At 31.8% G+C, this 10277-nt stretch overlaps 1 long non-coding RNA gene across 1 annotated transcript; it reads right to left on the bottom strand.

The window, feature by feature from the left end:
• On the bottom strand, positions 4510-6066 carry LOC110267376. The gene is made up of 3 exons (XR_002354894.1): positions 5492-6066; positions 5300-5386; positions 4510-4809 (listed from the first exon to the last, which is right to left on the bottom strand). It is a non-coding gene; the product is annotated as an uncharacterized LOC110267376 (long non-coding RNA).

Below are 10277 nucleotides of genomic sequence, written 5' to 3'. Positions count from 1 at the left end.
AAAATAATCAAATTGGAATATCGAATTAATTTGTAAGGAGATATTTATTCCTAAACTATTATTTCTTAACTTGGTGAACTCAAATTTAAGATAATTAATCAAAAAATTAAAAATAAATAATAAATATATGTCATAATATTCATAGTTTTTATAAACCTAAACATAGATATAGACATTAACAAAAAAATGATTAAGAATCTCAATTCATTTTTTAATTTTTTTTATTTTAAATAAAAAATTAAATCTTTTATCTTTTTATTAAAAACTAACCTATATATTTAAATTCTAAATATTAGAATATGAATTACGCCTCTTAATAAGTAATTGTAACAGCCCAGACCACCCGCTAGCATGATATTGTCCGCTTTGGCACACAAGGCCTCACGATTTTGCCTTTGACGATAGGGATGATAGCCGAAGCCCCCCACACTCACTCGTCAAAACGCGTCATGCTATGGAGAGGTATCCACACCCTTATAAGGCATGCTTCGTTCCCCTCCCCAACCGATGTGGGACCTTACAATCCACCCCCTAAGAGAGTCCAGCGCCCTCGCTGGTACATCGATCCGGGTTCTGGCTCTAATACCATAATGTAACACCCTAACTTTTAGCACGTCATGATCGTAGCAAAAGTAGGAGTTACTAACTTATTTTCTTTTATTATCTACTTAATATTGAGCCTTTATGTCGATATCGGGTTTCAGTTTTTGAGAAAATTCCAAAAGAAAATCTTTTTTGTTAATAATCAGAATCATTCATCAAAGAATACCAAATAATAATAATCACATAATTAGTAATAGTAATAAATATTACACAAAAGCGACTCAACACATAAACTTAACTCAAATAAGACTAATAATCGTCCACAGCTTCGAACTGAGTCTTCGAACCTGTGTCACTGAAAGGGTGGAAGATTTTGGGGTGAGAACAAACCACGCGTTCTCAGTAGGGAATGGGAATGCCGTAAGAGTAATGAAATAAATACCACTTTCTCCTAGAAGCCATTTCATACACACGGGCGTCCCCGCACAATTATTCACATATAAAGCCCACAGCTTAACATTATCCCATTGGCACCAAAACCATTTACTTTCCGTCACCCTCTCGTGACCTTTTAAACATTTCATAATCACACGTGCCATGTTCTTTTCTCATTCTTTCTTTTTCTTAACAAACCAAATTCATATCATAACTTAAAACAAAATCTCTTCTCAAAAGAGTGAATTTAAAAGATTATAATTTTCTTAATAAATCGGATTGAACATAACTCTTTCCGTAATAATTCAAAAATCAAACAATATTCATAAATCAGATTGGCAATTTTCAATACAAAATACGTTTCTCAATATGAGTAAATATGTAAATAAAATGTTTTTCACTATAAAATCATGTTTCAAAATAAATTTATAAATCAGATTTTCGAAATAATACCACGTTTTCGGTTACTTTTACATAAAATTGCGCATAATCCCTCTTAAAAATTGGACTTCACCACCCATACGGGCTCCCTCAAATTCATCACTTTTCAAACCAGACTCAAATCCAACTCCATTCAACAATTATCAATACGATAATTTCTTCAATAATTAACTCATCATATTACAATTTAACAAGTAACACTAATTTAATCACCTTTTACAGCCACAACTCAACCAATTCATCATAATCACATAAAATCAGAATTTCAAAAACTCCATCAAAATCAGAAAACCAATATCAATCACAAAATCAATATCAATCATAGCTTCAATTCAAACTCATCATTCAGTCATTCCAAACAATCATAAATTATTTGCAAATATCCACTAGACTTCCGTGACATTCATAATTTAAAACAGTTAATTTCAAAATAAAATTTCCCACCTTCGTATGAAATCAAAATCATCGAAAGCTCCGGAGAAACTTTCTGACTGGGTTGCTGAAGGAGAAAGCGTCAGAAATCGTCTGTGCTTCCTAGAACTCCAGTTAGCCGAACTCAAAAGAAAGAGAAGTTACGTCACCGTCAACTTCTACTGGACAAAAGTAACGCCATCATGTAGAAGAGGAGGATACAAACACTTTTACCGAATTAAATTTTTTATTAGAGTTATGAATCACAAGAAATCAAGACCGAAAGATCAAAGGAGCTTCGGTTCTCTTTCTTTTTCTCTCGGTCAGTTTTCTTTCTCTTCTTTGCCGTAACAAGTATGAATGAATGAAAAAGATGAGTGTTATGATTAATGGAAGTTTGTGGTATAAATTTTATTAGGTGGCATGCTCAATTAATGAAAGCAAGTATGTGTCATGTACATATATATGCACTAAGCCACGTTTCCTAATCTTCTTTTCCTTTGGTTATATATATATATATATATATATATATATATGCATAGTAAACAATATACACACACATGCATAGTAAGCCACGTTCTATCTCTTTCTTCGTTCTCTCAATGGCTTCGGCCAATCTTTTCTTTTTTTTTTTAACTTTAATAATAATAATAATAATAATAATAACTAAATTAAATTTTATTTTATTAAATTAATTTTCAAAAACTTGGATCTTACAGTAATAACTATTACTCCCGAGTCCTAACTAAATAATGAAGGAAAGAAATATTGTGGGCCTAGTGAGTTAAGTGACATACGTCGTAATGGAACTAGAGTCTTTTAAATGTTAAAAGAAGATAGGGAACGAGATCAGAGGCCCAAAATTTAATTTCTTTGTAGGCAAAAACATTGCTCCTAATTACTTGCTTGCTTGCTTCTCTCCATGTCCAATTCTATTATACATACAAATATGTAATTCCTCACTATTATGTTCTATCAATACGCCTTTTTTCAGATGTCTTAATTTTAACATTAGAGCAACTACAATTGTACAAATTAACCAAAGAATAATAATAGAATGTGTAATAAAAATACTATGTCTTTATAAAAAATCAATCATCAAATTAGTTATTATTTATTTATATATAATACATAAATTATTTATTTAATTTTTAATTTATATTTTATATTTTAAAATATACTTTATATTAATAATTAAAAAAAGATAGTATGATTTATCATCTTATAATTAAGTTGATAAGAACGAAAGAAAAGTGTTTATTAGTAACACTTAATTGGCACTATATTTTTTTTTATGGTTCTTATATTTATTTTCGTAAATGGTAATTGTGGCGGAAAAATGCTTTTGTCAAAGAGGTGCTGAGTTTGATCACATCATGAAAAAGCTAAGCCTTGATGCCTTTCTGCTTCATATGTCCCTATTACTACTACGCAATCTATCAGATGTTTAATCATCCTGCTTAAGATCAAGTTATCTGAAAATAAAATTTAATGATCAATTATAAGCTAGATGTTCACATTAAATAAGTCAATTATTTTAACTTTGCCGTGCTTGCGATGAAAAATAAATATATCTATGTATAACCAACCATGTTACGCGTATTTAAAAATCAACTACTAATATAAAATATACATTAAAATATTAAATATATATTAAAAATAAATTAAATAATACACATATATTTATATGCAATGCAAATACATAGTAATTAATTTAGTGATTTTTTTTAATGTGCAAATTGTCTTTTATATCTAAGTCATGGATAAAGGCAATAAGTTAATGACAACATTATTTGACTTTAATTTCTCCCAATAGGTTTTATGATGATGCAAACTAAATTGTTGCTCTCTTTTTTTACATATATCTAAGTCTATTATTTTTACGTCTTTGTATTCATCGTAAATGTGCAATTGCATCAGAGATTAATGTTTTAATTTAGTATAATATAATTTAATAATAAATTCAACTAGACAACCAACTATTTTTTTATTACTATTAACAAAATTTAAAACTCTAAATTTTAAATTTAAATATTACACTTGTTCTTCTTCATGGTTGATTTATTCATTTTTTTTACTCTCCCCTTTTAAATTGTAATAATGTTAATAATTAAATTTAAGATACATATATAATACAAATGAAGAAAATAAAAAGATTAAGAGAGTAATGCGGGGTGCCCTAGAGGGCGCACATGGAATAGGGTTAGAGAGTTATATAAAAACCATATTTATCAGATAAATATTTTTTGGGGTGCCCTAGTAACTTGCTACCATAAAAAGAAACGCAATGCAATCATCTTTAAAATTGAAATAGTATAGAAACTTAAATTTATTGCTATATTTATTAATAAAAAAATTTGGAAAAGAAATTTGGCCAAAGATGATGTCCGTCAATTTTCATGAACCATTGACGATGACATATGTCTACTATAGATCCCCACATATTGATGACATTTTTCTTTCATTAGTATAGAAAGTGATTATTATATATATGTTAGACTATATATAGTAGTTACCAACCACCAGTTCATGATGACCTGTTCCATTCTTTATCAGGAATGAAATAGTAGGGTGTTGAATTTACTATCATGTATTTGTATATCACTGTAGTTTGTAATATAATATAAATATTTTAAATAAATTAAAACAGTGAGATGTCTAAGTATCAATAATTCAATGCTCTAAATTTGTTTGAGTTTGTAAGAATGTAGCAAAAAAATTCAGTTACACTTTTTTCTTATCTTAATCTATTATAGTAAAGCATCTTTTATTGGAGAACATGCTGGCCACCAATTACAATTACAAGTGGTAGGCTGGCCACCAAGAAAGTCATACTAGAAGAATATGCTGGCCAATGACAGAGCTTAAAAGAAATTTTTGGAGGGACTAAAAATTTTAACAAAAACATGATATTTCCTTCCAAACCCCATCTTTCAAGAGCAAATAGTTACCTTAGCTTCTACAATAACAACTTTGTGCCTAGATAAATGAAGAAAACGAAAAAAATCATTTCATGCAGTAACTTTTATTTGAGCTTAACTAAAATAAGCAGATAGTTTAACAAATAGCAACAACTTAAAAATAGGTTACCATGATTTGAAAAATAGAGTTCATTAAAGATAAGCAAAGGGTTTAGGAAGATATCAAAATAGAATACCTTAGTGGCATCATTTACAAATTTCACAGTTATGTAATAAACAACAGAAATGATGACTACCAAGCTTAAACAGTCCTTATTAAACATGTATAATATCACCATAAAGTTCTATTAGAGTTATTACATGTATAACATACGATAATAATGCTATGAGAGAAAAAAATTGCCACAAAAATGTCAACATTTAAACAAAATTAGCACAACTAGTATGGAATGGATATGAATATGAATATTGGACTATGAGTAATAATTTCAATTGAGATTGTAAAACATAAAAATCTCTCTCATTCTCAATGACCAAGTCTTACTTACCATATGGACAGAACTGAAGCTTCAAGCTCTGGATTTGGTAGAAGCCCAGAAAGCAAAGTGAGCAGCTCAAATGACCACTATTCGAGGCTGCATTGATCATCAAACACAATAGAAACAAATTAAGGTTGATAAGCGTGCATGCACACGCATGTGTGTATATAATAAGATCATATTCTAGAGGAAGAAACTAACCAAATCATCCCATCAGATGGAACGGCGTAGCACAAGAACTCTCCAAGCCCATAGAATAGTTCCATCAAGATTGGAGCATGAGTCTTTTCACACTGAGTAGAGAATTTCACAGGAACACAAGCTAGACTCAAAGTTACAATACAAGTGTAGATTTGAACACCAAATCTGGTATATTGCTTTGCTCCATAGGCTTGGCCGCCTAGAATTTCCAATGCACGACATTCCAAACTTGAAGCCAGAGACAGCACAAAGAGAGGTAGCAATAGTTGTGCTAGAGAGAGCAAGCTTTCCCAAATGACCAACTATCATCATGGAAATTATCTGAAGAAAATAGGTTGATAGTTGACAGTTATCATAGGCAGCGCTATATAACCAACGCCCTTAATCTCTTTTGCCAACACACTCCATGTTATGGTTCCTAAAAAACCACCACCTTCTCCATTTTCTTCTCTTTTTGGCCCTTAATCTCTTCCATTGGAGAATCCAAAAAGAGAAGAAAATGGAGAAGTGGTGGTTTTTCAGGAACCATAACATGGAGTGTAGTGACAAAAGAGATTATGGGTGTTAGTTATTTAGCACTGCCTATGATAACTAGGGGTGTTCATGGATCAGATCCGATCCGCATATCCGCGGCGTTTATCCGAATCCGATCCGAAAATTGCGGATATGGATCCGATCCACAAATCGGATCGGATCAGATCTGCACACTAATCGGATCGGATTGCAGATTTTGTATTGGTATCCGCATATCGGATTCGCATATTCGTGTATTCGCAAAAATAAAGAAATAAATAAGTAAATATTCTTTTTATATTTTATTTCAACTAATAATTATCATATATGTTGTATTATTTTAATTTATTTTATTTAAGAAAAATATGTTTAATATTATTTTAAGAGTAAATATATTTAAAATAGAAAAATTGAATTTTATTGATATGTTTTTAACAAAAATAAGCTTTTAAAAATATTTTTTGTGTTTTGCGGATATATCTGATATCCATTCCGACCCGCAAATGTGCGGATCGGATCCAACATAAAAAACTGCGAATATTGGATCCGATCCGACCCGATGATTTTAGTGCGAATCAGATAGAAATTTTGGCCATATCCGATCCGATCCGATCCGCGTTCACCCCTACTATCATATCACACTTAACGCCACTGTTCTTTTAGATACAATTATATTCATATCAACAATGCATGAAAAAGTGAATGATATCGTTTTGAAAAAGAGTGTGTGAGTTGAGTGATAAAAAGGGATAGATGACCACCAACAATGACCTCATCGCAGGTGCAGTGTGTTCTGAGAATGAAAAAAGATAATCTAATGTGAATGCTTTTATTAAGTGACAAGTAGTCAGAATGCAAATCTCAACCATTAAATCAGAATAAACAGCTGATGAGATTAAATTTTTAAAAATCCGTGCCCTCTTAAATTAATTTGTCCTCTGTAACGACCCAATTCCCAGTAAGTCATGATCATACCAGAAATCAAGGGTCACCAACTTGTTTACATGAAACCTTTACTATGTATTATTAAGCCTGTAATCGGGTTAGCGTACTATCGAGTTTTGGCAAAAATTTTATAAGAAAACTTGCAAGGACAACTAATTAAACATACACAAGCCGACATTATATACAATCACAACACATAGCATAGGCCACGCATAAGCATACAGGTACTGTCGTATATATATATATATATATCTGAGTTAGCATACAACCCTTCAGAAATACTACTATGTACAACCCAACACTCCGGGCTCTGGTCCATATAGAAAACCCCTAAACTGGCACCCGAACTAGCCTAGTCCACTATATACACCCTACTAGAAGAAGATACTGAGATCTACTCCACGGGGATGTCCTCCTCTGGTACAGGCTCTGGAAAATGCTCCTCCATGGGCTCAGGCTCAGGGTCCGCCTGATCCGCAGGCTGATCGGGATGCTGGTGAGGCACCGGCCCATCATGAAACGGGTGAAATGGAGCATCCGGGTGGAGCCACTGCAGTGGGAACTCATAGGGCATGTCGGGGTTAAACTGTGGAGTGTCAATCGGGTGATGGAAATGATGATCACGCAGAATGTACATACGATTCCTAATCTCCGCAGCTACTACATAAAACCTATGCTGTACAATATCCTCGTATATATAGGGAGGGTCCATCTCGTAAAATATAACTCCGATCTCCATCTGAAGGGGAGGAAGAGAAGGGGTAAGAACTGGGGGGTTCTTAGTAGGGTCGAGGGTGGTTAGTTTAGTCAGGATTACCACAATTCAAGTAATTCACAACGAAATATACAAGTGTCACAAAGAAATATCTAGTCACCACTATTCAGAATAACATTAAGGAATGTATAAACACAAGAAGACAATCACAAACAATTTCACAATGTCAAGTAAAATGTAAATGCGCAACAAGAATGATGCATGTCTATTCCTAACGCAGACCATGAGCTCATGTGTCGATTGCCTACCCGCTCCCGACATTACCCGGGTACAAGTCCCAGATATGGCTTTCCAGATGCATACAGTGTGCTTATAAGTCGTACGGCTAGGCCGCATACAATGTGACTTTCCAAATCAATAAGCGTACATCTGGAAAATAGTTCTCAGTGTGTGGGCGTCCCCACTTTACATTTGGCACTAAGGCCCAAACAATGTCACATCTGCTCTCCTGTGGTAGTAATTTTGAATAAAAACTCAAAATAGCATTTTCCTTTCAAAACTTAGTTTATAATGATAAACATAACCTCAGTCTTTTTATAAAAATATAATGACATCCTTTAAAATAAAATTTCCAAACTAATATCTTGTCCTTCAACGAGACCGAAAACCTGTTTTATTTTGATCAAAATATTAACTTAAAAATTTATCCATTCTCGAGCTGACTAAACACAACTTCATCAAAATATCAATATACCAACAAAATTCAACAGGAAATGCAATCAAATTTCAATAACACTCAATCCAAACATCAATTTACTTTCAAATATCATTTAGTCGGTGAAAATTTATCAAAACCCTACCTTCGTACGTAATCGAAATACTCGAAACTCTAGAGAAACTTTCTGACCGTGCTGCTGAAAGGAAAAACGTCTGGAATCCTTCGTGGCTCCTAGAACTCCAATTGGCCAAGTTCAAGAGGTAAGGGAGCTACGTCACCGTCGATTTTCACTGGACAAAAGTAACGCCAACACGTAGAGGAGGAAGATACGAACACTTTTACCGGATTAGATTTTTTATTGGGGTTACAAATCATAAGAAATCGAACTCAGAAGAGGTAAGGTTCCATGGTTTCTGATTCCTCTCACTCACGGCTTACTCTCTCTTTTCTTTCAAAGTTGGTTCGGTGATGCATGAAGGAAAAGAAAGTATGATTAGTGATGAAGGTGATTAAAAAGGATTTGTGGTAATAAGGTTTATTAGGTGTCATTGGGAATTAAATGAATGTAACAGGTGTCATGGTTGCATAGATATATGTATACATATAAGCCACGACCCTTTGTTTCTCTTTTTCTTTCTAAAGGGTTCGGCTATAATGAATAAAAGTAATAAAAGAAAATGATGCTAATGAATGATAGTTTGTAGTGTAAAAGTATTATTAGGTGTCATAAGTTCATATAAGTATAATAGCATGCAAGCCACGTTCTTTTCTTTCTTAGTCCCTTAATGGCATTAGTTATATATATATATATATATGCACATACTTGTAAATGAGCCACATTTGGCTTTTCTTTATACATGTTTTCTTAATGGCTTCGGCCAAAAGAAAGAAGTAACTAATAATAATAATAATAATAATAATAATAATAATAATAATAATAATAATAATAATAATAATAATAATAATAATAATAATAATAATAATAATAATAATAATAATAATAATAATAATAATAATAATAATAATAATAATAATGGTAATATTTATTTTTCATCGCAAATTACACGGCAAAGTTAAGATAATTAACTTATTTAATGTGAACGTATAGCTTATAATTGATCACTAAATTTTATTTCCAGATAATTTGATCTTAATCAGGATGATTAAATATTTGATAGATTGTAGTAGTAATAGAGACAACTGAAGCAGAAAGGCATCGAGGCTTAACTTTTTCATGATGTGATCAAAGTATCAAACTCACCAAAGAAAGTGATAAGAATCATCAAAGAAAGGGTCACACTACACCATGGTACAAATGAAGTTTATAAAGATATTCAGAGATTATTCTTGATCCTTGTGTCATTTTCTTGCACGTGTGTTGCTTATCTTCCTTTAGGGGTGTAGCACAAGCATGATAGATGCCTTTCTCGGCTTGGCTCTTTTTTTGAGCTGTATGCAATTTTTGTAACAGAATTAATATGAATTGGGCTTCCGTTGTTATTAGAAGTGGGCCGAACAATTTTTATGTATTTTTTCTTTTTAAGTTGTGACTTCAGCTAAGTATTTATGTGTGTCTTGGAGTTGGATTTTTAGTTATAAATTGTACTACATGTATTTTTTTCTGAGACTTTTTTGTATTTCTGTTTTTCTCTTTTTCAAAATGGGGAGAAAAAGAAAAAATATTTTTAAAACAAAATTATTTTACTGTACCATACAATCAATGTTTCAGAAAATTAACATTTTTTTCTCGTACACATTTATATGCAACACATATACACTCAATTTATTGTTATTTTATTTTCCACCCTGTTAAACAAACTTATATAATATATTAATGATTATTTATATCAAAAATATTATTTATACACTAAAATTAATCACTACCAATAGTCGTT

The sequence above is a fragment of the Arachis ipaensis genome, chromosome B09 (assembly GCF_000816755.2).
Source record: "Arachis ipaensis cultivar K30076 chromosome B09, Araip1.1, whole genome shotgun sequence".
NCBI lineage: Eukaryota > Viridiplantae > Streptophyta > Magnoliopsida > Fabales > Fabaceae > Arachis > Arachis ipaensis.
Note: the sequence above shows the minus strand (reverse complement) of the source record. Positions and strands in the feature narration are given on the sequence as shown.